Source organism: Schistocerca nitens, chromosome 6, assembly GCF_023898315.1.
Source record: "Schistocerca nitens isolate TAMUIC-IGC-003100 chromosome 6, iqSchNite1.1, whole genome shotgun sequence".
In the NCBI taxonomy this organism is placed as follows: Eukaryota; Metazoa; Arthropoda; class Insecta; order Orthoptera; family Acrididae; genus Schistocerca; species Schistocerca nitens.
The window spans coordinates 611,459,720-611,487,269 of record NC_064619.1 but is presented as its reverse complement, the minus strand read 5'-3'; positions in this window follow the sequence as shown (position 1 = coordinate 611,487,269).

Sequence of the window (27,550 nt, the reverse complement as noted above, 5' to 3'; positions counted from 1 at the left end):
CATTGACGTCTCTGTTCTCTGTAATAAGTTTAGTGTCGGTGTTTAGCGACCGCACCGCAAAACCGTGCGATTAGTAGACGAAAGGACGTGCCTCTCCAATGGGAACCGAAAACATTTGATCGCAAGGTCACAGGTCAACCGATTCCTCCACAGGAAAACACATCTGATATATTCTATACGACACTGGTGACGGCATGTGCGTCACATGACAGAAATACGTTGTCGACCCACCTAACTTGTACACTTGGCGAATGGGTAAAAAGATTCTTCTACCTTGCCCGATTTAGGTTTTCTTGTGGATGTGATAATCACTCCCAAAAAAGTGAGCCGGCCGCGGTAGTCGTGCGGTCCTAGGCGCTCCAGTCTGGAGCCGCGCTGCTGCTACGGTCGCAGGTTCGAATCCTGCCTCGGGCATGGGTGTGTGTGATGTCCTTAGGTTAGTTAGGTTTAAGTAGTTCTAAGTTCTAGGGGACTGATGACCACAGCAGTTGAGTCCCATAGTGCTCAGAGCCATTTGAACCAAAAAAGTGATGAAAACATAAGAGTTTGTCACATAAGTTGAAAATAAAAAATTAAACTCTTCACTCGAGGGAAGACTTGAACCTAGGACCTCTCGTTCCGTAGCTGCTCTCGCTAACCACGGGACCACGGCGCTCCTAGAGTCCCATTGTCCTTGATGTTGCCTATCTTCGCATGGACTACTCAGTTTGTATATTTTACTAATTTTTTTCATAGTTCCACACAACTTCTTCCTGTTTTCTCGATTGATCTGTGTTCAGTTTTTCAAGGCCTATCCACTGTGCCAACTTATAACTAAATCTGGGGGGGGGGGGGGTGCGATGGGGAGGTTCCCTTGTTAGAACTGCGATCGTAGCGCTGCCGCGGATAGAAATAGAAACGGAACTTACTTTGTGGACAACCCTCGTATTCGTGAAATTAACCGACCTGCCCAAAGTCTCTACCTGGATCCAGTGGAACACCTATGGGATGCATCAGAAGGTCGACGTCGTCCAGATCTCAGTGTAGAACATCATTACCTTCTCTTGTGCCTCTTGAAGCAGAAGGGGTGCCATTCCGCCAGAGGCATTCACATACCTCACTAAAGGTATTCTGAAGCTGCCACAAAGGCGAAGGGTGGACATACCCGCTAGTAATGTACACTAATAGGTGTCTAGAGCCAACGGCTTTGCCTCAGTTATAACACCGGTTCCGGTCAAATCACCGTAGTTAAGCGCTGTCGGGCTGGGCTAGCACTTGGATAGGTGACCATCCAGTCTGCCAAGCGCTGTTTGGGAAGCGCGGTGCACTCAGCCCTTGTGAGGCAAACTGAGGAGTTACATGATTGAAAAGTAGCGGCTCCGGTCTCGTAAACTAACGTAGGGCCGGCAGAGCGATATGCTGACCACATGCCCATCCACATCTGCATCCAGTGACGCCTGTTTGCTGAGGGTGACACGGCGGCCGGTCGGTACCGTTGGGCCTTCATGGCCTGTTCGGGCGGAGTTAAGTTCTTATAGGTGTCCGGATACCTTCGATCGGATAATGTACAACAAGTAATTAATTCGTTAGCGCATTTCGGCAACTGTCGTGATTTGTGGCTACCTGTATTGGTTTGATTTTTATTCCATTACAGTTTTCTATTTTGTAAGTGTTGTATTGGTCAAATCATGTTTCCGATAATATTTGTACTGAATAGAGTCGTAATTTTCGTTCTTGGATCCAACTATTGTATCGTGTTGTTCTTCCTTTTTTTCTTTTTGTGTATTTTAATATTATTGTAATTTTGAGTTTCTTATTGTAGATTATATTCTGTCACTGTCTAAGTCCCCAAGTTGCCCAGTTTCCCATTTACCTTCAATATTTATTATTAGCAGTTGTACGATTCTGTATTTGATTGTTACAATTTGGTGCCATGGTAAGGGGTAATCTCTTGGATCGCCTTTTTGAAATGGCGATTAATCGAAGTGGCCTTATGGAAATTGGAAATTTGTGGTAGGGTCTTATGGGACATACAAGGTGAGAATGTGGGTGTCGCGGGAGGCGTGAGCGAGATAATCTGTGCAGTTGCACTATCCGCTGTGCTCTCGGTGGCGCAGATGGACAGAGCGTCTGCCATGTAAGCAGCACATCCCGGGTTCGAGTTCCGGTCGCAGAACACATTTCCACCGGTCCCCATTGATATATATGAACGCCCGTCAGCGGCTGAAGGTATTAATATAATTCTCAACTGTACAATAAGTCGCAAGAGACCCTCCCTGGGACCCTGTGTCGTTGTTTGAAACATTGTTTTTTTGCTGTAACGTGCTTTGTACACTGCCATATATTTTGTCTTTTCCGCCACAACTTCGAGGTCTGTATCAGTTTCTAAACTGACATTAATACGTTCTGATCTGTTGCCTCTCACAGAAAGCTAAATGTCGCACAGTGCAAATCATGTTTCTGCTTCTGCTACAGTACCAAAGACACACACACATACACACACACACACGCACACACACATACACACACACACACACACACACACACACTGGATGATATTAAAGGACAGTCGCAACATATGGTAACTGGAAGAGTTTTGCGGTGTTGTGCAGCGTTTCCAAATTGATGCCAGAAGGTGAGTGATGACCTCCACATTTAAACTCATCTGTTACAGTGATGGGATAGCAGATGACGCTGTGTTCTGTTTCGACTGATTCCTCACACTGCAGTCATGTGCTTGATCACTGTTTCGGTGCTAGCCACACCCAGAAAGTGTTATCCTTCCACCACGTCTCTCCATCTCAAACAAGTGACGTCAGTCAATCATAATGTGGGAATCAACAGTGTACCAGTGGGCAGATGGAATGGAAGTGACGCCATCGATGTACTGTAATAATAAGCATCACAGTTGATAGTGTGAACAATTTTAGCAATTTTATAGTAATTTTAACACTGACCAATGATGCGACAGCATGCTTCCAAATTTCAGTATCGTTGGTAAAACACCCACCCTCTCCTTTGCGAGTACCATTGCGAATGTAGGTAGGTGACTGTGCAGTACGTCCGTTCATTGTTAATTCTCGAACACATACATCATCAAAGTACAGCGGACAGCGATCTACATATTTCTGACACTGCGAGCACCGTGCACAATTTGCGATCTGTTGCTATTTAGTTGGCAGTCACGGACATTTTTGCACTCTTTGGATGAAGTTAGAGACTGAAAGATCCTCTCGCACTGTCTTTGAACAACCTGCCCCGCATCACCGTTACTGATGTAATCTGCAGCTGACTAGGGGTAGACCAGTACATTCCGTGTCTCATGAATGAAGAGAGCTTGCCGAGTCCGCATCCACTCAAGTTCACAAGATTTCTCCAGATGCGCGCATGTCGAGTTGGTTAGCACCGCTTTTCGGTATATAGTAGTAGATTTGAAAGTGTTGTGATGTAACAGCAGACGGTTAGGAAGAACAAGAAACTGGCGTCTTTTATGCATGTTGGAGCTCCAGACGGACGGAATTCGAAACATTTTACGTAAATCATCTATGCTATCAATTCTATTATTCCAGTGTCTGGGGTCAGTATCAGGAGGGTATTGGTAAGAGACAACGTAAACAGACACACTTCTAACGCTACACAATTCTGCACTTAAAACAGGTTATAATGTTAGTTCGCTTCAGTTTCTGGCCTATTAGCAGTGTGGAATGCAGCGCTGTTTATATTTCCAGCGCGTGAGATACATCATTTTTGCAGGTTTCTCTACGATAAACAATGGTAACAAACCGTAAAATGAAAAAACTTCTACCTTAAATCATCGGCTCTGTGTGATACATGCACAACACAGTTTTCCTGAGATGTATAGCGTCCACTGTCCACATCCGATCATGGTTCAGAAATTATACTATGCCCGCCTCAGTCCTATATAAAAAGGCCGGCCGGAGTGGCCGTGCGGTTCCAGGCGCTCCAGTCCGGAGCCGCGCTGCTGCTACGGTCGCAGATTCGAATCCTGCCGCCGGCCGCGGTGGTCTAGCGGTTGTGGCGCTGCAGTCCGGAACCGCGGGACTGCTACGGTCGCAGGTTCGAATCCTGCCTCGGGCATGGATGTGTGTGATGTCCTTAGGTTAGTTAGGTTTAAGTAGTTCTAAGTTCTAGGGGACTTATGACCTAAGATGTTGAGACCCATAGTGCTCAGAGCCATTTGAACCATTTGAATCCTGCCTCGGGCATGGATGTGTGTGATGTCCTTAGGTTAGTTAGGTTTAAGTAGTTCTAAGTTCTATGGGACTGATGACCACAGCAGTTGAGTCCCATAGTGCTCAGAGCCATTTGAACCATTTATATAAAAAGATCGTTAGTAACAGAAAATACCTCTTACAAGGAAACAGATAAACGCATAGCAGCGGCGTCTGGCATGTCAAATTACACGTCATGCCAACACTAACACTGTAAATAGGCCATCTGTCAAGCAGATGTGTACATGTGGATTGCAGTGCCTCACAAAAAGCTATCGCTAACTTAGAATCATCTTAGTTATGAAACTGAACTCTCGATTTTGTACAAACGATGCGACAGAGGAATGGAGTACATCGCATAAATCGTCGTTCGTTTAGAGGAGTGAGTCGAAACAGGATAGTCACGTTTCATCACACATGAGATGGAAGCCCTTGATGACCGAGAGGTTTGCAGTTAAGCATCGCGACAATGTCGTAAATCACACACAGTTGTGGTTCTATGGTAGTCGAACGCTGGCTACGTCTCACGACTGATGCATCCTGACAAAGCAGCAGAAAAAAATGCTCAAATGACCTGCAGCAACACTCTCTCTAGCATGCATCACGAGACTGCCATTAAACACTACCTCGTTACATCTCCATCTTAACCGATCACTCCATCCACTCTCTGTTATCCTTTAAGGTAGATGCATGTAAGTTTAGAAGAATATGGTCCACCGTTTTCCTGGAAAGCGTCAAATACAGTAGTCAACTCGCGTGTATCACTGTTATTTCAATAGACATACAGTAGAATGCTGCCTCGATGGAATAGAACGTGACTGTTTCCCTGGTTCCCTTTGCCCCCATGCCGACGTTTTCCCGGATTCGTCTTGCTGTCACATATTTTTCCCAGGTACAAGAACTGTTCTGCGCCAACCAGACGACACCCAAGAACTTACTCAGTTTCCCCGCATTTCGGTGTATTTTCCCTCAATTTATACATATTTTCCGTCATCTTTCGTTATCATATCGATTTTCTTTCACTTCTACCCATGGGACCATGACATCACTTCTCGTTCGGTGTTCTAAAATTGCTTGTAAAAGTAGTGCAGCTGCCAACACCTAGCGCAAATGCACTGATCGGGAGGTATGGTATAGCACTGTACTTGATTGCATCCACTCGCCTCCACGCACATACTCAACAGTTTTAGTGCACTTGTTCTGTTTCCTGTATGTATGCGTAGACCACTCTCTTGTACATTTTGATGACGTATATGTTCGAGAATAACAAAGAATGTACATTCGCAATGGTACTCGCAAAGGAGAGGGTTGGTGGTTTACCAACGATACTGAAATTAGGAAGAACGCTGTCGCATCATTGGTCAGTGTTACAATTACTGCAAAATTGCTAAAATTGTTCACAGTATGAATTGTGATGCTTCTTGTTATAGTACATAGACAGTATCTTTTCCATCCCACCTGTCCACTGGTACACTGTTGATTGCCACATAATGATTGACTGATGTCGCTTGTTTGAGATGGAGAAAGAGACTTGATGAAGGGGTAACACTTTCTGGGTGTGGCTAGCACCGACACAGTGATCATGTACATGACTGCAGTATGAGGAATCAATCGAAACAGAACACAGAGTCATCAGCTATCGCATCACAGTAACAGATGAGTTTAAATGTAGAGGTTGTCAGTCACCTTCTGGCATCAATTTGGAAACGCTCCACAACACCGCAAAACTCTTCCAGTTTCCATATGTTGTGACTGTCCTTTGTTTAATATCATCCAGTGTGTGTCTGTGTGTGTGTGTGTGTGTGTGTGTGTGTGTGTGTGTGTGTGTGTGTGTGTGTGTCTTTGGTATGGTAGCAGCAGCAACAACATGCTTTGCACTGTGCGACATTTAGGTTCCTGTGAGAGGCAACAGATCAGAAAGTGTTAATGTCGGTTTAGAAACTGACACAGACCTCGAAGTTGTGGCGGAAAAGACAAAATCTGTGGCAGTGTACAAAGCGTGTTACAGCAGAAAAAACAACGACACAGGGTCACAGGGAGGATCTGTTGTGACTTATAGTATAGTTTGTGGGATATGGCCATCCTCCTACAGTAGAGGTGATGCTGGTTTATACTGGTCTAAGCAATGGATCAAAATACCTGTATATCTAATAGGATGGTTACATGTGCTTGATACCAGCACACAGATGGTATTTGTTTTCGATACATGGAGGAGACAGATGCAGTAAATGTCTTATAGAGTTCTCTATCGATGAAGGTAGTGGAGCTTTACTAGTTCGTAATTTTTCTTTGTTGGATGGTACAGACTTATGATGATATCATTTTGGGGTGATAGACATGAAAGGGCCCTCAGGGACGCAAATCTTCTTCAGACTGCAGTAGCACAATCCTCGTTCCTGTACTGTGTTTTATACTACCTCGTGTTCCACAAGACGGCTTCGTTTGGCCCTGACCTTACACATTGGTAACCGATGGTGGAGATACAACAGCACGTTCCCATTTTCATCGAATGGTCAAAACAAAGTCCTGTCGCACTAACTCAGCTTAGCCTGTTTCCACCCAAACTGCAGAACGTGATAGATAGATCTTTCTCCAACTTCTACTCAGTTCTGCCTTGAATTGGAACGATCACATGCTCAAAGCTGCTTGTGCAGAGTCTGAGGGGCAGTTTCAAGATGCATATGGACTACCTAAATCCACTTTGAACTTTACTGTAGCAAATAGGTTAGAGACAAATGACTCACATCATGATATGAGAGCCCCAAAAATATGATTCACCAGTGGCTGCAGTCATCAAGAGACTTCTCCATAGAATACAATTCAGGTATGTGCTTGAATGGAAAGACTTGATTCAGCTCAGACAGCATTTCTACCAGAAAGCGTAGCACTAACGATCTGAAAAGCCTGTGTACATTTCTTACGCCCTCAATCAGCACACCATCTGCTGTTTGTGGTCATTCTCAATCAACCATCGCCCATAACCCAGTGGATATATCGTAGAACCTCTGACATGGCATCAAGATAGAATGCGTTAGAAATACTGAAGGAATATCTAGCAGCGACATGGGGGAGCCGCAAATACCTACTTCATACCACATTCCTTAGTTGAATCACTTATTATGTCTCTCTTTTTAAGACACTGTGGTACTACTCGAAAGAAAAACTTATCAGACACGTCCAACCACCATTGATTTTCACTCAGTATTTTTTTTTTTGTATCGCCAGCAATCACTTATTGACAAAGTATTATACTTAGAAGTAGGGGATGCATGATAGGTTCGCCTTGAGCATCAGGCATATTACGTGTAGGTGTGTGTGTGTGTGTGTGTGTGTGTGTCAGACGAGTGGTGGCATTGACGCCACCACTCAGCTGATAACCCAAGAAGAATTCATCACTATGTCCTGTTGTAAGGGAAGGTATGGATTTGACATGGAATACTGTGATAGCCACAAACAGGAAAATATGTCAAGAATGGTACAGATGCTTCTATTTCCATAGCCATAGCTGTCAACAGGGGGTATCTCCGATACTTGGCTCATTGTCAAATGATGTTCAGCTGAGATCCTAATAACAATATTTAATTGTACAGCATGCACATACATGATGAAGCCTTTTAGCAGTGACAACGTTTACTGTTTCTGAGATGTATGTTGAAAGCAGGACGTCACGATTTCCAGGAAGGGTAGCATGTGATGCGTCATAGGACCATCAGGAAGAATGCATTTGGTGTTGTTCTGAGCTATTTTCTTAAACAGGTCCTGGTAGGGCGAGAATTTCCATGCAGACAAGCTGAGACATCTCAAAAGCTCTTACAACAACAAAAGCGACCGTTCCCTTTTTCTATGACACTTTACGATTTCTGAGAGGTAAACTTGGCTCTTCTTTACACAGACATGTGATATCAGTATAACACTGACAGCCTTTTATCTGGGCCTATGCAGGTGAGCCGCTATGCACATGTCTCTCACATGGCGCTGGACCAGCAGCTCTGAAAGGTATGATTCAGCACCAGTAAACACGTGCATGGCTAGACCCATCTCGCATGTTGCATTAGGATCACTGTGAACAATGCATCCTGTGCTATTCAGGGTAGCACTGCAAACGATTTCCATACCACATCCAGAGGGAGACATTGCTGTTATTTACATAGACGTGAGACGCCAGTATAACACTCGAAGAACTATAACTGTATACCATAAAATAGATGCGACTTTCACCTGCTGCCTGTAGGCAGAAGTGGCATGAGAGCGGTGTCTTGCACCCCAGCATTAGTCTCTCAGGTAGTGGCTCTCATCCAGATGGCTCTGCAAAGCGCATGTGCAGGGTCAGCGGCGTCAGCATGTGTCCACGTTGGACATCTGATACTTTGTGGTTGAATTTCTTAACGATAGTTTGTAAGCGGTTTTTACATGCAATGAGTGTTTGTGCACTGCGTTATTTTCAGCTGTTTAAGCGTTGTGAGCGTGTTGGCAGACTGTTATATTTGCCAATTTTACGTGTAATGAACATGTCTGTTGCATTATTCTGTGAACATGACAGTGGACTGTAAAATGCATTATTTCGACAATTTATAATTTGTGAGCATGTTTGCATAGCGTTTTACAAGCTTTATTTTGGCAATTTACGAGTTGTTTGCGTGTCTAGACTATGAAATGCATTATTTCCGTGATTTACGAGTAGTTTGCGGGTCTGCGGCCTGTGAAATGCATCATTTTGACAGTTTACAATTAGTGAGCATGTCTGCAGTGCATTTTACATGCATTATTTCGGTGAGCTACGAGTAGTCTCCAGCTCATTAGGGAGTGTAATGCATTATTTCGAAACTTTACAATTAGTGAGCTTGTTAACAGACCGTTATAATTTTTTTTTTATTTTGACAGTTTACATCAGTATACGGCATTATTTCGGTGATTTACCAGTAGTTTTCTGGTCTGTAGGCTATTTACTGTGACCCGAATCACACCAGGGCAAATGTTTTTTTCAGTGTAATAATCTATGTGAAATCCGTCAGTAAATAAATCGTTCCAAGATAAAGTACACTCCAACCTCCCTCCAGAAGCTGGACACAGACTGAGTCCTTTTCCTGCCATTTGTCCCCAGACCGCCACGGGACGACAGCACCCTGTGGTGACACTATTGAGTACTAGGTTAGTTGGACTCCAGACCTCGCGAACACACTGGATGGAGCTACTGCTTATGATAATGAAAACTCTTTAAGTAAACGCTGCATGCAAAATAGAGATTGAAGTTCTTTAAACAAAGACTGCATGCTAAACAAAGACTAAAGTCCATCCTTTCGAGCGGCCCAACACAGGCTCTTTTCCCGCCAGTTCCAAGGAAGAGTTGGTGGTTGGATGTAGCCCAAGTGATCTTTTTTCCAGCCATTTTCTTAGATTAGTGCAGGTAATGCAAGTGACCTTTTCCCCACCCAAATTTGAACTTGCCACTATTTTATTGAGGAGTGGAGGAGCTGGCAGCGGAGTGGAGGGGTTAAATCATTGCGATGCTGCCACATCTATCACCACCATCTTGGATTCACCATCTTGAATAAATTTGGCAACAGTGCAACGTGGGGTGACATTCAGGTTGTCCCAATACTACCAATTACTATGGCAGGAAAGGTGCTAGGGCATGACGTATGCGGAGCAGAACCATCTTCTAGGAGGAGATTATGCATATTGTAACTGTGGCTGTATGGTACTGCACATATTAGACTGCAGTCTCTGTAACAAAGTATCATTGAATAAATGCATGGAAATCATGCATTTCTGGATATAGGATCATTAGACCTTTTTGTTCTGGATCCTCTCATCAATCAATTCCTTGAGTTTATACAAGGTGGAAAAATCACCGTTTATACACTCCTGGAAATTGAAATAAGAACACCGTGAATTCATTGTCCCAGGAAGGGGAAACTTTATTGACACATTCCTGGGGTCAGATACATCACATGATCACACTGACAGAACCACAGGCACATAGACACAGGCAACAGAGCATGCACAATGTCGGCACTAGTACAGTGTATATCCACCTTTCGCAGCAATGCAGGCTGCTATTCTCCCATGGAGACGATCGTAGAGATGCTGGATGTAGTCCTGTGGAACGGCTTGCCATGCCATTTCCACCTGGCGCCTCAGTTGGACCAACGTTCGTGCTGGACGTGCAGACCGCGTGAGACGACGCTTCATCCAGTCCCAAACATGCTCAATGGGGGACAGATCCGGAGATCGTGCTGGCCAGGGTAGTTGACTTACACCTTCTAGAGCACGTTGGGTGGCACGGGATACATGCGGACGTGCATTGTCCTGTTGGAACAGCAAGTTCCCTTGCCGGTCTAGGAATGGTAGAACGATGGGTTCGATGACGGTTTGGATGTACCGTGCACTATTCAGTGTCCCCTCGACGATCACCGGTGGTGTACGGCCAGTGTAGGAGATCGCTCCCCACACCATGATGCCGGGTGTTGGCCCTGTGTGCCTCGGTCGTATGCAGTCCTGATTGTGGCGCTCACCTGCACGGCGCCAAACACGCATACGACCATCATTGGCACCAAGGCAGAAGCGACTCTCATCGCTGAAGACGACACGTCTCCATTCGTCCCTCCATTCACGCCTGTCGCGACACCACTGGAGGCGGGATGCACGATGTTGGGGCGTGAGCGGAAGACGGCCTAACGGTGTGCGGGACCGTATCCCAGCTTCATGGAGACGGTTGCGAATGGTCCTCGCCGATACCCCAGGAGCCACAGTGTCCCTAATTTGCTGGGAAGTGGCGGTGCGGTCCCCTACGGCACTGCGTAGGATCCTACGGTCTTGGCGTGCATCCGTGCGTCGCTGCGGTCCGGTCCCAGGTCGACGGGCACGTGCACCTTCCGCCGACCACTGGCGACAACATCGATGTACTGTGGAGACCTCACGCCCCACGTGTTGAGCAATTCGGCGGTACGTCCACCCGGCCTCCCGCATGCCCACTATACGCCCTCGCTCAAAGTCCGTCAACTGCACATACGGTTCACGTCCACGCTGTCGCGGCATGCTACCAGTGTTAAAGACTGCGATGGAGCTCCGTATGCCACGGCAAACTGGCTGACACTGACGGCGGCGGTGCACAAATGCTGCGCAGCTAGCGCCATTCGACGGCCAACACCGCGGTTCCTGGTGTGTCCGCTGTGCCGTGCGTGTGATCATTGCTTGTACAGCCCTCTCGCAGTGTCCGGAGCAAGTATGGTGGGTCTGACACACCGGTGTCAATGTGTTCTTTTTTCCATTTCCAGGAGTGTATACTACAACTCTTCCAGAAGATGCTTTTTGCCTGTTTGCAAAATCAAATACTTTAGATACACTATAAAAAGGCACTCTCTAAACTTATGGCGTTGAAATATTTCTAGTCGATGAAATGATAAGTGGCATGCTGAAGAGAAAAACTCTTCTAGAATCGAAATTGGAAATGTCTCTGAATATCATTATTAATTCTGAATTAAGTACTTTTGCCATCTATCAAATAAGGCTCGTATTTATTTTTGTGCATGGCACGTTGTCTACATAATGCTTTCCTACAGACCCTGAAACAGTTTGTACGAAAGGCCAATAGGTAAAGAAAGATTTTTACAGTATTTCTAGAACGTACCGAGTTCTCAGAAGCAAGCACGCTGACTGCCAGTTGCCTGGAAACACGATGTCAGCTGGCCACAAAAGAGCGGTTTTCCGCGCTGGGTCAGGACTTCGGAACAGATACTCGGACATTTTTGACGGATGCAGCATACCCATTTCAGACCCATAATTCTCCGCTAACGTGCAGGCTCCAGCCGTTGGATCCCTCAAATCTGCCGGAAAGACGGGTCCCTTCCACGAGTGGGACACAATGGCAGATTCGTGATTTATCCACGGACCCGGGACTTTGATGAATATTCAATAGGCTTGAGGCCACCAGCGACGGATTCCGGTTTATACGACCGTGTCTTTCCAAGCAAAAAGTTATTACGAGCTCCGTCCACCATCTGATCAGAAGGGCATGGTGTATATTTGCCGGTTCCTGAACCACCACATGATTTAAATTCTCTTCCAACAGTAGTATTTTCTGATGTACAATCTGATTTACATGAACCAGATGATGATGAATTCCATTGTCATACACAAAGTGTAGAGCACAAATTGTTTACTCAGACCGAGCTTAACGATTTGGTTCAGGATCTGGGATTAACGAAAGAAAAAGCTGCATTGCTCTAGATTAAAAGAAAAGAAAGTATTGGCAGTTGGAACCAGAATATACATGTATAGAAAGATAGAGCAGCAATTTTCCAAGTTTTTTTCAACAAGAAGGTGATTTAGTGTACTGCTCAGACATTCCCAGTCTCATGAATGAGTTTGGTATTGAATACAAAAAGGAAGACTGCAGGCTGTTTATTGATTCATCCAAAACTAGTTTAAAGCCTGTTTTATTACACAATGGTAACATGTATGCATCTATACATGTTGGACATTCTGTACATATCAAAGACAGCTGTGAAAACCTCGAAATAGCGCTAAATAAAATAGCCTATTCTGCTCATGGTTCGATGATATGTGGCAATCTAAAAGTAACATGCATGCTGCTTGGTCAGTAATGTGGCTTTACCAAATTTCCATGTTTCTTGTGCGAATGGGACAGTAGGACTAGGGGTCAACACTGGTGCAGAAAGAACTGGCCTTTGAGGGAGTATTTAAAACCTAGTGAGAAGAACATTCTATGAAAAAACCTTATAGTTCCAAAAAACATGCTCCTGCCACCTCTACATATAAAGTTAGGCATAATGAAACAGTTTGTAAACGCTTTGCCTAAAGATGGGCCATGTTTTAAGTATCTCTGCCAAAGGTTTCCACACCTTTCAGAAGCTAAAATAAAAGAAGGCATCTTTGTCGGACCTGACATTAGAAAATTGATGTCTGATGTTAACTTTGAATCCAAAATGTTAAATGAGAAAGAAGCATGGATATCATTCAAGCAAGTCGTTAAAAAGTTCTTAGGACATGAAAAAGACCAAGAATATGTTTCTATTATAGCTACATTGCTAAAGAAGTTTAAAACTTTACGATATTTAATAAGCCTGAAATTTCGCTTTTTGAACAGTCACCTTGATTACTTGCAGGACAATATGGGAGATGTTAGTGAGGAACAAGGAGAGCGTTTTCACCAGGACATTAAAGTGATGGAAAAACACTACCAAGGCCGCTGGAACACCAACATGGTGGTGGACTACCGTTGGTCACTTCACCGAGAAGTGACCAACAGTAAAAGAAAGCTACACAAGAAGCTTCAAAGGAAAAAGAGAACGAAAATACAAACCAGTTCCAGCTGACAATTGAAATCTCTATTAACACATGTCACTGTTTTAAGTAGCTTACGGTAAATAAAAACCATGCTTATTTTGTAACAAAGCATTTCATTGATTTCCCCATTTACCGTTGATACGTGGGGAGGCGCTGCCGCCAGTCGCTTTCTCCGTTCGATTCACGCAGATCGATTGGTTCTCTCTGGCGTTGCTTATCTGTGCCTCGTTGGCCGGTGGTGGTGCTGGTGAGCTGGTGGGAGGACCGGGTTTTGGCTTCGGAACGGCCGGTACGTGTCGCTGCGCAGAGAGTGAAACTAGTGTTTGCGTGGAGTTAGCTGGTTTGACTGGTGATGTGGCTCGAAGTGCGGAAGCGGGCCTGTTATTGCAAGTTCTTGAGGCATGACTAGGCCAGGGTCTTCTACACAGGACGCTGAGCAATGTGTTATTCATTTTAGCTAGTGGAGTTGAACTATGTACCACGCAGCTGTCTATTGAAGAAGTAGACATTCAAGCTTTCTAGTTTTGTACTCGTGCCTACCTGTGTTATCAAAGGCTTCTACCTTTTCTTATGAGTGTCAATATTGTATTGGAACTGCGACGTACTGGTGTAATAATATTATGCTTTGTCTTATCGTTGCCCTTTTAAAACTAGTCTGTTTGTGCTGGGGCAATTTTACATATTTTGAAATTTTAGGTTTACAGTTAATTCTTTTAACCATTTTTAATATGCCTTTGTCTTGATGTGATCTATCTTTGCAGAATTTTATCTTACTATGTTCTGGGGCTGCTGACATTGTTTCTTTTGGCTGTGGCTGTGTGTTTGTGCTTTTCTGTTGCAGCACTCCAGCGGGCACCTTGTCCACGTCTAAATCGATGTCCGGAGTACGACGCCTTGGCCGACCAGCACCAGAGGGAACGGAGGTTCTTTTGGCCGCGGGGAAAATGGCAACCGATACGGCGGCCACTGAGTTCTTTGGGTTGCAGTGAGTGGGGATCTTGCATTAAATTTAGTTTCCTCTGCATTGGGACGCCAAGGTGTCTGTTCCGTTTGCTATACTGCTTATATGTTTACCTTCAAAACCATAAAGGAAGGAGACTAGTGTTCTGAATTATACCTTACGTACAGAGGGAGTTGAACCTATGTACATGTTAAAGAGAAATACTTGGTGAGTAGCGGAAATTGGAAATTATGTGAATTGTCCTATTTCGCTTGCCCAGGTGACCTATTTAAAAGAAACTTATTTCACTTTTATTATTCAAGTGCCCTTTGTTAAATGAAACTGATTTTACCTTTTATTATTGAAGTGCTTACAGTTAGTATTGAAGTTATAAGAAGTTCTTGTTTGCAAGTAATTCAATTAGAAAGGTACTGTGTAATCTATTTTTCTGACTTGTGAATAAGAGACATTGTAGAAAATTTTTGGTAAATACTGTGCCCTTTGGGTTAAACTGTTGATCAGTAATAAATTAGTTGTATTTTGCAAGTCCTCTGTATTTGTTATTATTTCACCTGTCACCGGTTTGCACGTAAACTCCACGTTGCAACCGTATAGCATAGAGTTTTTATACTATATAATAAAAAACATATTGCTCGAAAAGTATGAATGATACAAAAAAACTAAGGTTAGATTTGGATTCAGCACATGAAAATCTATAAAGATCAGCTATCAAAGTAAAAAAAGGTTTAAAAAAACTGTTCGTTGCCCTTTGTTATTTAAAAATCAGGAAGCAATATTTTCATGAAAAATTTACAAGTTCGCAGATGTATGTGAAAGACTTACTTAACGAAGTAGTCGCCTGCACTGTCAATGCACTCCGTGAGCTGAGGTACGAGATTTCTGAAATCTTCTTTAAAAAAAATTTCTCATCGTCTTCGGCCCATCTTTTCGCGGTGACTTGACCACAGCGTGGGTAAAAAACCTTTATGCATCCCTAAACCACTTCAAAGAGGTGAAAAGATGAAAATCTGAGCGGGTTTGTTCATGAAGTCGCAACCGAATTCAAGAGCTGCTTTGCAGCGTTGGGTTTTTGGGTACGTGCGTTGTCATTTGTAAAGCACTCTACCTTCGTTTACATTTCCCTTCTTTTGTACCGTATCACTCTCCGTTGTCTTTTAGGTTTTCACGGTACCACGCAGCAGTGACAGTCTCATCTTTACGCTGCCAGGAGAGAGAGGCCATCATTTTTCTGGCTGAAACGATGGTTTTGAAACTTTTTTGTGAGGAGGGATGTCAACACGGCATTGTATTTTCTTCTCAGGGGTGCAGTGCGACACCCACTCACAACACAGTCAAGGAACTGTGCACCTTCGAGTTCGAAGCGCTAAAGACATTCCCGCGAGCATGCGATTACCTTGACTTCGTGTTAATCTGTGAGCACTTTTGGTACAAAATCGCCACACCATTTTTTTAACCAAGTGTGTCAGTGATTATTTTAGGCAGAAGATACCTGAAAGTTTCCGAAAACATTGCGTCCATCTCGTCTAACGTCGATCAACGGCTGCCGCAAATCATTTCTTCCATTTTGATCACCATCTCATCGCTCTCGATTGAGTAACGTTAAAATAATGTTCAAATGTGTGTGAAATCTTATGGGACTTAACTGCAAAGGTCATCAGTCCCTAAGCTTACACACTACTTAACCTAAATTATCCTAAGGACAAACACACCCACCCAAGCCCGAGGGAGGACTCGAACCTCCGCCGGGATCAGCCGCACAGTCCATGACTGTAGCGCCTCAGACCGTTTTTTTTTTTTTTTTTTTTTAATCGAATGTCAGGCTTACTACCTTTGCTGACATAATTTTGTGGTACTATCGCATAAATAGTGTCTACAAAGTCCCAATGTTGACAAATAGTGGCTAATGAGAAAATTAATTAATTAACGAAATGAATAAAACTGAAAATGCCCAAATGAAAGACATGAAGACATTGCGGATAGTACAAATACAAAAGAAACATGCTCCTGTAGCAATGAAATGAAATTCGTGTCGGGGGCGACATCTGCTCACGACCCGACGTTCGATAAAGCAAGAGAGCCATCTATCGACTCGTTCTCAAGACATTGGTGTAAGACTGAGTCGTCTTCTCGAAATTAACTAAGGGTCAGTAAGTGTGATCGATGTCTATCTCGGCTTCTTCGTCTATCTCATCTCTCACCCGTCACACCCCATCTGGCCGGCGGGTCGGTAAATGTAAGTCGCAAGTAATTAGCGAAGTTTTGCCTATATTTCGTATGCTGTTGCAGCTTCGTGTGTCCATCCAGGAGAAAATGCCAAAAATCAATTTTGTCCTTTTCCGATTCGTTATATACGTAGCCCACCACCATTCCCCGCACCCATGTCACCGCATTGGTTTTTTGGACCGGGAAATAAGATTCGTGGGGGAAAAAAAGTGTGTCTGATGAAATTGTGTGAGGGGCGGAGCGTAACAGGAACGCCAATATCTGTTGTGCCAAGTGCCACACTGGAGCCGTCCCACTACATACTAAACGATGTTCATCAGTGTCCACCGTTGCGCAGCCTAAACATAGTGGAGTGTCTGCCAAATGAATCGCGTGCCGCCGTTGATTCGTTGCGTACTTCCTATTTATCACCACATACCATGTTGAGCGTACCGATGTTGGGAGGTAAACGTTCCTTATAACGCGCCATATCTGTCGCCAGTTCTTGTCTGGGTACTTCTTTTCCATGGTATTCCTGGGGCACCGGCGCAGTAAGAGTTGGTATACGTCTCGCGTCGTCGGTAGTCGTGTTGTTGGGAAAGAATCTCTGACATAGCTAAGCTCCAAAAAAAAAAAAAAAAGACTTGAAATGTGACAGCTTTGGTGAAATATGGCCCACATTGACTGGGGGCAGCATTGAAGTGGGCGCTAGTACATCGGCCAACGCACCCGAGATATTGCGAAATTGACCGCGCCACTGTCGGAAAATCGTACTTACGAATAACGCCCGTGCCTTTTCATACACGTTCACTAGACCAAGTCCACCCTCTCCAGATGGTAGCGTAAGCGTTGTGTATCGGATCTTAAACAGGTGTCCCACACTCACATACGTTCCAAAAGTTGCTTGTATCCGTGATGCCATTGTGCGCGTTAAAGGCAGGACATGCGCTACGTGAGTGAGTCTCGGTGCTAGGTATACGTTAACATAGGTCACCCTCTGAATCATATCCAACGCTCTTAATTTCTGTAACAGCACCATTGTCCGCATCAGCTTCAATATGCGTCGGTAGTTATCCGCTGCTGTCCGCTGCACATCCGTGTGGAACGTAATACCTAGGCATTTGATGGTCTTAACCAAGCGGGCCTTCCTCCCCCGGTTGTAATCCTCGACCGACGTTCATGCAGCGTGATTTTTGTAGATTAAGCACGCTTCCTGCCGCCATCCCATATCGCTGTATCCATGCCAACGCCGTACGTACTTCTTCGCCTGTCCGTGCCACCAGCATCACATCGTCAGCATAAGCGCGGCAATGAAAGGTCAGTTGTGGCAACGGCACTCCCTCCAACCGTCTTCGGAGACCATATAGACAGGGTTCCAAAGCCATTGCATACAAAAATATCGAAAGGGGGCAACCTTGACGAACTGACCTTGAAATAACAATGTAGTCAGTGCCCCGCCCATTCACCGAGACCCTTGATCGTACGCCGTGTAACAGTCGCATGATCACTAGGATGAAGGCCTGCGGGATTCCCAATCTGCCCATCACCGCATGCAAAAAGGTATGATCCACTCTGTCGAACGCATGATCGAAGTCAATAGCGACGAGTGCCCCACGCACTCGGCATGCCGCTGCTAATGCGATGATATCTCGGTAGTCACCGAGCGCCGTATGTACGTTACTCTTACCGCCGAGGCAAGTTTGATCTCTGAGGAGTCTATCAGAAAGTGAAGACCGCAGGCGAGCCCCAAGGATGCGCGCGAAAATCTTATAGTCGCAGTTCAAGAGAGTGAGTGGTCTATAATCTCCTGGATTTCTGCCACCGCGTGGTTTGGGTATTGGGATGATGATACCCTCCGTGAATTCGACAGGTATCTCAGTCTGCGGTAACAGGAGTTCGTTGTACATCTGAATCCAGGTCCGTCCCATGAGGTATGCAAAGGCGCGGTAAAATTCAATTGGGAAGCCGTCCTGTCCTGGGGACTTGTTCGGTGCCCCCCTGGCAATTGCGTCTGTCAGCTCGTCCTCTGTTATCGCTGTGATGAAAGTCTCTGCATCCAGTGGTGGTCCTCTATCTGGCATTTCCGAGATGACATCGTGTAGTGTCTCGTGGTTCACATGTACAGGTCCATATAACTGGCGGAAATAGTCGGTAAACACATGCGCAATATCACGCTGATGCACAACTTGCTGGCCAGTTTCAGAGATGAGTTCCCTGATCAATGTCCTGCGTCGTCGTTGGTGTTCTCGTACCACGTGTTGCATGGAGGGGGTTTCGGCAGCAACTGTGTCCGCCAATCTCGCCCGGACCATTATACCTTCCATTCTTAGTCTCGTCAGCTGTAATAACTTGGCTTTTATCCTGCGCATGGCCGTGTGCCTTTCCGGCGATGGTTGTTGGGTCATCAGCTCCCTCAGGGCTGTAAAATAAAAATCAGCTGTCGTGCGGTTCCACTGCGATTTGTCCTGCCCGTATCGTATCAACGTTCTCCGTAACGTTGGTTTTGCGCATTTAATCCACCACTGGAGAACCGAGGTGTAGGCTCGTTGGCGGCGAACGCAGGTCTCCCAGGCCGCCTCTATCGACCGGTGACATTCAGTGTCACGTAGAAGTGCACAATTCATTTTCCAGTGACCTTTACTCCGCCATATCTTCTGACGCGTTAGTGAAATCGTACAAACGTACGCCATATGATCCGTAAAAGCCGCTGGCCAGATTTCGGCATCCAGTATCGCCGCCCGTAGTGCTCGTGTCACATACACCCTATCAAGTCTACTCGCCGAGTGTCCCGTGACAAACGTATAACCCGGTCTGTCGCCATGCTGCAGTTCCCAGGTATCCAGAAGCGCCATTTCGGTAATCAACGCACGCAGTTCCATGCATGGCACATAATGAGGTACTTGGTCCTTTTTGTCGACGACACAATTAAAGTCGCCGCCGACTATATAGGTATCAAAGCGTCCAGCGAACAACGGTGCTATCTCTTCGGTGTAAAAAGTCGCCCTTTCCCTTCGTTTTGTGGAGCCAGATGGTGCGTATAAATTGATGAAACGAACGCCGTCGACAGTGATCGCTATGCCACGTGCCGAAGGGAGAGACCTGACGTCCTCCACTCCTATTCCTTCCCTGGTGAGAATCGCTACGCCGCATCCACTTTCATCGTGCACTGAATAATGTGCCTCGTAACCGTATAACTCTGGCGGCGATGTGAAACGCACTTCTTGTAGGAGTACAATGTCCACGTCCGCAGCGCGTAACATATCTTTCAGCATTTGAATTTTAAGCGGTGTCCGTATGCCATTAATGTTTATCGTGGCAATGCGGTACGCCTGGCTTGCGTTCATCAGTTGTAGGGCGGTGTCATTAAGCGGCCATCTGCACCCCCGGCGCTCCTCAACACACTAAGTTGGTCAACATTTCCCGACCCCTCCCGGCCTTTGGCCAGGACTATCCTCAATCGTCGCGTTCGTATTTTCATCCTGTTCCTGTTGGTCCATTTCTTGCGCCCAGTCCCCCAGCATATTTCCGGAACAGGTCGAAGGATGGGAGGTAAAGTTGTCATCGCTCTGATTTTGGACAGTTGTCATCTCCACTTCCGTCTTCCGGTCACCAGAAGGAGAGTTCAAGTTATCATCGCTGTGTAGTTCCTGCATCGTCATCTCGGTATCTGTTGAATCCACTGGTCTCAGGTCGATACTGTCGTTGTCGTCCACTGTCCCCTCGGGACTATGGCTATCGTCAGCAGAAGTCAGTCGACGCTTCTTTCTTCTCTTCGGCGAACGCTGTTTCCGTTGCCTTGCTTCCGCGTCGGCTGTCTGGGTTGCGTATCCTCCGTCGGCCTGGCCTATCACGCTCTCGGTGGAAGCACTGGCAGCCACCACGGATGAGCCTGGAGCGGCCGTCAGCTGCATCTCTTCTGTGGTGTCCTGTGTCTGCTGTGGTGGAACCGGTGGTCGGAGGCCCAGTCCGTTGGTGTCCATGTTCTCTATAGGGGGCAGTTGCTGGTGCCCATCGGAAGTCTCCCTCACGTCGCCTCTCAGGGCTTCCACAAAGGTCAACGGTAAGACAGTCGTCTGTTGGGGCCCCTGAACGTCATCCCGTGGAGTTTGCACTAAACGTCGCTGAAGGCATTCCGAGCGGACGTGACCTTCTTTCCCGCACCCCGAGCAAGTGCGAGGTTGCCCATCATAGATTATAATCGCTCGACAACCTCCTATGTACAAATAAGAGGGGACGTGCTTGCGCAGTTCTATCCGTATTTGTCTCACCCCATTTAAAACAGGATACGTGGTAAAACTCGTCCATTTTTCGGCCACATGGGATAGAACTGTACCGTATGGTCGAAAGGCGTCGGTAACAAGTTCAGACGGGGCCTCAAACGGAAGTTCGAAGACGCGTATAGTGCGAATCCCCATTCCCGCGTGATCGACTGTAACCGCACCAACATTCCCGTCGGCATGACAGAAACGATACCCGTTCGGTGATCGTTGTAGAAGTCTGTCGCAAGCAGCCTCGTCAACAAGCTTGACATAGACGACACTTGAAACGAGCGATAAATTGATTCCCACGATTTCCTGTGGATCGATTTTTACCTCTTCTCTGAAGAAACGTTCAATCTCGTGTGCCTTTGGTCGTGTATAGTCGTTCGCAAAACTGAACTTCAAAGTCGTTTTTCTGTACGAGTGTGCCATCTCGTTCTAGACTCACAACACCGCACACGCGAAGCTGCTCCGGCGTAAACAAACAGGCGCGCGCACCACAGCGCGGCCGGCTGGCAACACGGTCCGCACTGTGTCACTGCCGAAGGCAGACTGCCGTTCGGCTAATCCCACACGGCATTGAGGGACGTCCACACGTTTGTTCATCATGAACAGATTGTTCTGTCTCATTTGAAGCCATGACGCCACTTTCACAAATTAGTACGATTGATCATACGATCGCACTATAGTTGGAGTCACAAACGATGGCAGTCGAATTTAAGCTTCTTCTCCGCACCTACGTCACGCATTCTCTGAAAGCCAATAAGCGTTCAGCAGCATTGTGACCACTCTACTGATAATGCCGGAGCTAATGCGAGCATTAAACGTGATCGTAACGAATTGTTCAGTGAATTTCTATTGCATGTATTGCAAGTTGTCGTCGTTGATAGCGGTGGTAAGTGACAAATTCTGCTGAAGCAAGCGAGACATATAATTTGCAGGATACTCGCTACCTCCAAGAGGAAAGCACGCGCATGCGCGTACCGCAACTGTCGTTTGCAGTCGTCAGCAATGCAATCCCCGTCTGTGCCTCGAGATGCGCCATAATTTGTGGATCGGACTATAAACAGTTTTAATTTCTGTAAAAACCTGGAACGGCGTGTTTTAGTTTGCACGAAGAAATCGAATTACTCTCCTCGTCTCGCATCTGGGGGCGGAGTTTGGAATAGAGACTCTCATTCTGACATGGAATTTCTACTATGATAAAAGAAAAAAAATAAATATATTTCAATTTTTTTTCAGTTTTAATCTGCTAATTATGTATATATTGTGTTTCATACTAGAATGTCGTGTTCCCAGTTTGGCACAGCTTTGCCACAGGAAACACGAAAGCGGTCGAAGACGTCCGTCTTCTGGTCGGCTCCTGATCGTTGTCAGAAGGAGGTTAGTTTTTTGATTACGCAAAGGTTCCTATTATTCGGAAAAGAACAACCCGAATTTCTTTAGGTAACCAGTATGAATTTTATAATTATCTAAGGGACATTTAACAATAAACAACAACAAAAATTGCATTTGCAAATGAAATCATTAATACATGGGGCAGCTATGAGTTGTATAGAGGACAAGGAGCGGCCTTTTGTCTACGACCAGGATGCCGCAGTATTCTCTGCTGTAGTAAAGGCTGTTTGACATTTGTAAAAATAATATGACATGGAAATAAAAAAAATAAAGGAAAAGATCCCTGAGTAAACAGATGGGGACGTTTGCAAACAACAACCATCTGTACGAACAGTTCGACGACGTTTCCAGCAGCATGGACTATCAGCTCGGGGACCATGGCTGCGGTTACCCTTGACGCCTGCGATGGTGTACTCAACGACGAACCTGGGTGCACGAATTGCAAAACGTCATTTTTTCGGATGAATCCAGGTTCTGTTTACAGCATCATGATGGTCGCATCCGTGTTTGGCGAGAATCGCGCTGAACGCACGTTGAAAGCGTGTATTCGTCATTGCCATACTGGCGTATCACCCGGCGTGATGGTATGGGGTGCCATTGGTTACACATATCGGTCGCCTCTTGTTCGCATTGACGGCACTTCAAGCAGTGGACGTTACATTTCAGATGTGTTACGACCCGTGGCTCTATCCTTCATCTGATCCCTGCGAAACCCTACATTTCAGCAGACTAATGCACGACCGCATGTCGCAGGTCCTGTACGGGCCTTTCTGGATACAGAAAATGTTCGACTGCTGCCCTGGCCAGCACATTCTCCAGATCTCTCACCAATTGAAAACGTCTGGTCAATGGTGGCCGAGCAACTGGCTCGTCACAATACACCAATCACTACTCTTGATGAACTGTGGTAACGTGTTGACGCTGCATGGGCATCTGTACCTGTACACGCCATCTAAGCTCTGTTTGACTCAATGCCCAGGCGTATCAAGGCCGTACTGATTTCTCGGGATCTATGCACCCAAATTGCGTGAAAATGTAATCACAAGTCATTTCTAGTTTAATATATTTGTCCAATGAATACCCGTTTATCATCTGCATTTCATCGTTGCGTAGCAAATTTAATGGCCAGTAGTGTACATAAAATAAAATGATCGTAATTTGTGAACGGTTTGCGTTAGGACATTAAAACTGCTCTGTTGGCCGGGGGGGGGGGGGGGGGCGAGATGGGAATACGTATGCGTATGTGCGCGGCTTGTTGTTGTCGGCCACGTGCAAAAGGAAAAGAGTAGAATAAGAAATCTGATAAACACTAAATATATTCAAATAATTCTCACAAGCAATTAGGGCTGATTTATAAACAGTATAACTTACATAAGCAATTTTCTAACTGTATGGTGTGATCAGATTTCAGCCTGTCCTGTGCTAGCTTCTTGATTCACGTTTTTGTCACAAATTACAGTCATTACTTTCCTTTTTCCTTCGAGACAATTCTTGTACCGTTCAATACCTCCATAACAAAAATTTGCCGGTTTACAGTATCGAACATAAATTACTGCAATTTTATTAATTAATAATATTGTAATAATAAATGAAAAGCACCAGTTTGCTTTTGTTCTACAATATTGTAGAACAAAAGCAAACTGGTGCTTTTCATTTATTATTATAATGTTGTTCTACCAAGAACCGACGGAAGTTTCTGTTAATATAATAATGTTGTCTTTTCGCTGGTAAGACCGCTCACTTTTTATGGCTTAAGAAACGACCTTTTTTACACTTTCACATTACATGCAGAAGTACGATAAAATCCGAAGATCTAGATAGGTTTTTACTGTCATCTTTCATTTAGATCGAAGCGGAACGCTCAGTTCAGCTTCTGTTAAAATGTTTCTTTGACTGCGCAATTGATGTATTAGCGTCCGCGCTAGATGCGCATCTTTACAGTTACGTAAATTATATAAAACAAATGTCTTTCAAAGAATAGGTCTTATAAGTTGATCATTTAATATACAGCTATTTGAATGCATTTCCAAGGGTACTCACAGCTTTCATACGACGGAAATCCCAATAATATTAAAGACTACAACAAGAATTTTCAGCCGGTGGAGACGAACGAGATTGAGCCTTACTGCCAACGCCTTGTTCCAGACGCAACGCTACTAACTTTGCTGTAGAAAAAGAAAAGAAGTTCTTGCTTTCTACATGACATGCCCTGTACGGGAGTCTCCTGAGACACAAGGGAGTTTTTCTTTTCGTGTGACTGGCTACCACCTCCGCCTAGCAGAGTTCCAGAGCGCGAGTTGCGCTGAACAGTTGCAGACGTTTGAACCCAGGAGCCGACGTGCCGACCGCTGCCCGGACCTCACATTAACTGCTCGCAGCTGCCCAGCGCCGGCAGGTGCGGGCGGAGGATTGCAGAGTAGCGGTCGAGAAAGTTTGAAGCGCTGTGGGGTGGAGAAGGAGAGTTTGAGGTGCAGAGGGAGAGGTTGGGGTGGATAGGGAGAGGTTCCGCCGTCTGGCCGATATCGCAGGCAGGCGAGCTGCGTTCTCCCTCCTGGCGAAACCAGCAGGACCGCCCTCATACCACTACCCATTTGCTAAGTGGAGTTGGACCTTAGGATTAGAGGGTGCAATCGATCACTTGAATCTGGGCTACCAGTACAGTATTTATACATTTATTGGTACAGGGTGACAATTATTGAACTACACTACTGGCCATTAAAATTGCTACACCCCGAAGATGACGTGCTATAGAGGCGAAATTTAACCGACAGGAAGAAGAAGATGCTGTGATATGCAAATGTTCAGCTTTTCAGAGCATTTACACAAGGTTGGCGCCGGTGGCGACACCTACAATGTGCTGACATGTGGAAACTGGTAAGCCCTGCACGCGCTGAAGTGATAAGAGTAGTAAAAAGAATGGAGAATGTTCAGCGCGGTCATGTGATTTACTCTGTACTGGCGGGCCAACTGCTTGGTACTGACACGGTGGTCGCTTTCCACAGTGTTAATCACATTTTCCTCCAAGTCTGTTGTCCAAACATTTCGGGTACATCCTTCATCACTTCCTGCTCCCTGAAACAACCCCGTCTCAGACAAACGGAAAAATAGCAAAATACAGTTGCAAACAGTGACTGCTATGGTTATTGTAGGGGGGGGGGGGGGGGGTGGATACGTGTCCTGATACAACCTTGCTACCCGCCGCCCGTTGTCATTTGCCTTTGCGTAAGTAAACACCACGACGGCAAGCTTCCGATTCGAATACGGAACCATTGTGTACAACGCTGTACCAGATCCACTACAAGGTGATTCAGCAAGGGAAGCGAATCGGACACATAAACAATTACTATGCCAGGAGATGGCGTATGCGCAACATTTTCACCGTCTAGGAGGAAACCACCACGTATACAGTAACTGAGGCTGCGTGGTACGGCGCGTATTATACCGCAGTCTCTGTAACAAAGTATGATTGAATAAGAGGTCTCTAGTATGGAAACATTGCATTTCCGGACATACGTTCATTAGACCTTTTTTGTTCCTTATCCTCTGGTTGATCAATGCCTAGATGTGGAAATCACACTGAATAAGTCGAGGAGAGATGAATACGAATCATTCTTCCAGCAATACTGTGCATAAATGAGGAAATCCACTGACATAAGAGACTTTGACGAACGTCACATACACTCACGCTCATAAATTAAGGATAATAATGATACATGGTGAAACAACGCTCAGGAGGGTGGTTTGCGGGTTTAAATTACCTCGGGGTATGACCATGCGGTGCATTTGATGTGCGGTCGTCGCACGGTGGCGTTGGCAGCAGTCCACGTAAGCAGAGGTGTGTTAGTGCATGTCAGAGTACCGTGCAGCGGAGTAAGTGTGCAGACGTTTTCAGACGTGCTAATGGTGACTGTGTGTTGAAAATGGCTCAAAGAGTACTAGGGCGACTGGAGGCTGGTCAAACACAGCAGGTCATAGCACAGGCCCTCCGTGTGCCACAAAGTGTGATCTCAAGATTATGGCAACGATTCCAGCAGACAGGAAACGTGTCCAGGCGCTACAGTATCGGACGTCCACAGTGCACAACCCCACAAGAAGACCGATATCTCACCATCAGTGCCCGCAGACGGCAACGGAGAACTGCAGGTAGCCTTGCTCGGGACCTTAACGCAGCCACTAGAACAGTTGTATCCAGACACACAGTCTACAGACGACTGAACAGACACGGTTTATTCGCCTGGAGACTTGAAGGTGCATGCCACTGACCCCTGGTAACAGGAGAGCCCGTAAAACCTGGTGTCAAGAACACAACACAGTACATGGTCACTGGAACAGTGGTTCCAGGTTATGTTCGCGGACGACTCCATTTATAGTCTAAACAGTGATTCTCGCCGGGTTTTCATCTGGCGTGAACCAGGAACCAGATACCAACCCCTTAATGACCTTGAAAGGGATCTGTATGGAGGCAGTGGTTTGATGGTGTGGGGTGGGATTATGATTGGTGCACGTACACCCCTACATGTCTTTGACAGAGGAACCGCACCGGTCAAGTGTATCGTGACGTCATTTTGCACCAGTATGTCCGCCTTTTCAGGCGTGCAGTGGGTCCCACCTCCCTCCTGATGGACGATAACGCATGGCTCCACCGAGCTGCCATCGTGGAGGAGTACCTTGAAACAGAAGATATCAGGCGAATGGAGTGGCCTGCCTGTTCTTCAGACCTAATCCCCATCGAGCACGTCTGGGATGCTCTCGGTTGACGTATCGCTGCACGTCTTCAAACCCCTACGACACTTCAGGATCTCCGACAGGCACTGGTGCAAGAATGGCAGGCTATACCCCAGCAGCTGCTCGACCGCCTGATCCAGAGTATGTCACAGTTGTGCGGCCTGTGTACGTGTACATGATGATCATATCCCATACTGATGTCGGGGTACACGTGCAGGAAACAGTGGCGTTTTGTATCACATGTGTTTCGGCACGGTTTTCCCAACTTATCACCAATACCATGGACTTAGAGATCTGTGTCGCGTGTGTTCCCTATGTGCCTATGCTATTAGCGCCAGTTTTCTGTAGTACCCCGTTCTGTGGCTCCACATTCTGCATTTATCTTTAATTTATGATCATGAGTGTAGTTACAGGTTGGCATCTGGCACTGATAAAGATGGCCGTCTGTTCGTGTACTACTTTCACGAGTAGCCGTCCAAACTGGT